Here is a 3,915-nt window from a genome sequence, read left to right as displayed (position 1 = left end):
TTTACCTTTTTCTTCTTCCTCCTCTTCTTAAAGAATACCCTTCAGCATTTTGTATAATACTGGTTTGGGGGTGATGAACTCCTTTAGCTTTTTCTTATCTGTGATGCTCTTTATCTGTCCCTCAATGCTAAATCATACCTTTGCTGGGTAATCTTGGTTGTAGGTTCTTGCTATTCATCACTTTGAATATTTCTTGCCACTCTCTTCTGGTCTGTATAGTTTCTGTTGAGAAATCAGCTGACAGTTGTATGGGTACTCTCTTGTAGGTAACCAGCTATTTTTCTCTTGTTGCTTTTAAGATTCTCTCTTTGCCTTTTGCTCTTGGCATTTTAATTATGATGTGTCTTGGTGTGGTCCTCTTTGGATTCCTCTTGTTTGGGGTTCTCTGAGCATCCTGGTCTTGTAAGTGTATTTCTTTCACCAGGTAGGGGAAGTTTTCTGTCATTGTTTCTTCAAATAGGTTTCCAATATCTTGCTCTCTCTCTTCTTCTGGCAACCCCATAATTCAGATGTTGGTATATCTGAAGTTATCCCAGAGGCTCCTTACACTATCTTTATATTTTTTATTCTTTTTGCTTTTTACTTTATGGGTTGGGTGTTTTTAGCTTCTTCATATTTCAAATCTTTGACTTGACTCTTGGGATCCTCTAGTGTGCTGTTGGATCTCTCTATATTATTCTTTATTTCAGTCAGTGTATGCTTAATTTCTAATTGGTCCTGTTTCATATCCTTAATGGTCTCTCTAAATTTCTCAGAGGTTTCTAGATGATTCTTGAGTAACCTTATAACCATGGTTTTGAACTCTGTATCCAGTAGTTTTCTCTCCTCCATTTCTTTCATTTGTGACACGTTTCTTTGTCTTTGCATTTTGGCTGCTTCCCTGTGTTGATAGAGTGGTTTTGTGTGCCAGGTGTCCTATAGGGCCCAGTGGCTCAGCACCCCACTCACCTGTGGTCGACGCTCTTGATGCACCCCTTTGTGGGCTTTGTGTACAGATTTGTTCTAGTGAAGCCTTGACTGTTGTTGGTATCACTGGAAGGAATTGACCTCCAGGCCAGTCGACTGTGATGACCAGTTGGGTGTACAATGGGAGAACTGCTGTACTGGAGACAACCTTATGAGGCAGGACTTGCTTCAGTGAGGCTTTGATGCTCACTGAGTCTGCTCCCTGAGTGTGTCTCTTATGAATCTGTGGGGTTTAATCTGGTGTGATCTCACTTTGACCACTGCGTACACTGGCTCTTGGATTTCCAAGGAGGTGCAAAGTCAGCCACTGCCTGAGGCCAGCCAGCAGGAGCTACAATGAGATCTGCAGATTCCTCCTCTTTGTTTGGGGTTTGGAGGTTCCCACATGGAGTGCAGCTGTGAAGCAGTGCAGGCTGCTAAGGAGCCTTAGGCCTTCTTTTGGAATATCTGGGGTTCTTTGACCCAGTTGCAGTTTGTTAGGTTAAGTTGCAAAAGGTCAGGCCATTCATATGCAAAAGCCTCTGTGCACAGCTTGGGTGAGGTTATAAATTGGGTGGAGTGTGGTCTCAGGGAATCACAGGGTGGTGCAAACAGCAATGGTTGCCCATCAGTCCTGACCCATTAGGTTCCTGGGTCTTTTTGTCCCACGGCTTCGTGCAGGAAGAATGATCACTGCAAGCACCTCTGTGAGAAACCCGCCCTCGTGTTCCGGCCTGATGCCAGACAATCCGGGTTCTCCTCGTATGAGTGTGGGTCCCCAGATTCTGGCCCAGCATTGGATTTCAGAGCATTCGGGAGTTTGTATCTCCCTCCCAATTGAAAAAGACAACAGCATACCCAGTTGCCAGCCCATTTCATGTGCCTCCGTACCTCTGCTCTTCCGCACCCCTGCATCTCCTACCAGTCTAGATGTGCTTTTCTCTTTCCCTCTAGTTGTCGGACTTCCACTCAACCAGCCTTCCAATGGTTCTGGATGATATCCATTTTGTCTTTTAGTTGTAATTTTGATGTAGTTGTGGGAGGCAGCAAATACAAGCGTTCACCTATGCCGCCATCTTGGTTCTCCCGTGAGCAGGAACTTTTAACTCTCAGGGCTACACTGCAAGAATTTGGGGTCTGCATTCTGAGCCTGCCTTGGGTTCTGTAAGACAAACTGGCTTTCTTACCCCTATTCCAGTAACTCTCTTTAGACACTAAAGTGTGCTTCCTCTGTTTTGTTCTTATACTTTGGGTAGCTTTTTTATGCCTTTAATTTTAATGACATATCTCTGAAAGGAAGGGGAAAGGAAATGGAATTGTGGTCAATTCAGAAATCTGACACTAACTCAAAATTAGAACTTAGAACTTATATTTAAAGTGTAAATCAAAATTAAAGTTTTAATTCAATGAAGTTAAAAATATTAATTCAGAGAATATTTTTGGTTACTTCTATAGTTAGAATACTCCATTTTTCTACTAAAGCCTTGGTTAAGAGTTCTATTCAAATTGCATTTCATCAGATTGTCCCATTTCTGTGCCACATAGATGGAGCAGTTCCCATTAATGCATATAAGTGTTAGAAATTTTAAGTGATTCAGAAGTCATTATTAATTCTTAATATCCACAACTTGTGAAAAAGTAGAGAGAAAACAGTAAAGTTCCATTTTATTTTTTAACTAGATGCCCGGTCCTTGAAATTCATGCATGGAGGGGTGGGGTGGTCCCTCAGCCCAGCCTGCACCCTCTCCAATATGGGTAAACTGGCAGTCGGACATCCCTCTCACAGTCCGGGACTGCTGGATCCTATCCGCCTGCCTGCCTGCCTTCCTAGTTGCCCCTAACCACTTCTACCTGCCAGCCTGATTGCACCCTAACCGCTCCCCTGTCAACCTGATTGACACCTAACTGACACCCCAAACTGCACTCCCCTGCTGGCCCAATCACCCCAAACTGCCCTACAGGCCTGGTCAGCTCCAATTGCTCTCCCCTGCAGGCCTGGTCACCCCTAACACCCTCCCCTGAAGGCTTGGTCACCCCTAACTGCCCTCTCCTGCTGGCCTGTTTGCCCCCAAATGCCCACCTGCCGGCCTCATCACCTTCAACTGCCCTCCACTGCCAGCCATCTTGTGACTTCCATCTTGTGACAGCCATCTTGTGACAACGTCCCGCGGCACTACCTAGGCTTTTATTATATAGGATATGTTAAGATGAGGCAGTAGGCAGGATTTCAACAGGTACTTGATAGTAAGGTTTGAGTTGTCACTTAGACTCCTAGGCATGATAATTTTTCTAGCCTTTGCTATTGAACTTAAATCTGAGGAACCCTGGGTTCTCTGTTCTATTCCATTAGTCTATATGTCTTTTCTTGTCCCAGTACCAGGCAGTTGTGAGAACCATGTCTTGCTGATATAGCTTCATTTCTGGTATTGTGATCCCTCCAACTTTGTTCTTCTTTCTCAGCATTGCTGTGGTTATTCAGGGTCTTTTTTAATCCATATAAATTTTAGGAAAGTTTGTTATAGATCTTTGAAATGTGCAATTGCTATTTTAATGGGGATTGCATTGAATCTGTAGATTGCTTTGGGTAGTATGGACATTTTAATGATGTTGATTCTACCAATCCATGCACATAATATGTTCTTCCATTTGTTTAGATCTTCCTCTATCTCTTTTTTCAATGTCCTATAGTTTTCTGAGTAGAGGTCTTTTACCTCCTTAGTTAAATTTATTCCCAGTGAACTTAATGTTTTTGGTGCAGGGATAAATGGGATTTTTTTTTTCATTTCTCTTTCTGTGAGTTCATTATCCTATATAATAAGAGAGAAAAATGCAAATTAACCGTCTCTCTGCTACATCCAAGCCACACCCACAAGCCACACCCACAAGCCAATCTGAGTGACTATGCAAAGTATCCAACAAGGATGGCAGTTAATTTGCATATGCCTGTGTCAAGTGCCCCAAGAGGCGACG

Source organism: Myotis lucifugus, unplaced genomic scaffold (genome assembly GCF_000147115.1).
Source record: "Myotis lucifugus unplaced genomic scaffold, Myoluc2.0 scaffold_1199, whole genome shotgun sequence".
Taxonomy (NCBI): domain Eukaryota; kingdom Metazoa; phylum Chordata; class Mammalia; order Chiroptera; family Vespertilionidae; genus Myotis; species Myotis lucifugus.
The sequence above is the reverse complement of the archived record's forward strand: the minus strand, read 5'-3'. Positions refer to the sequence as shown.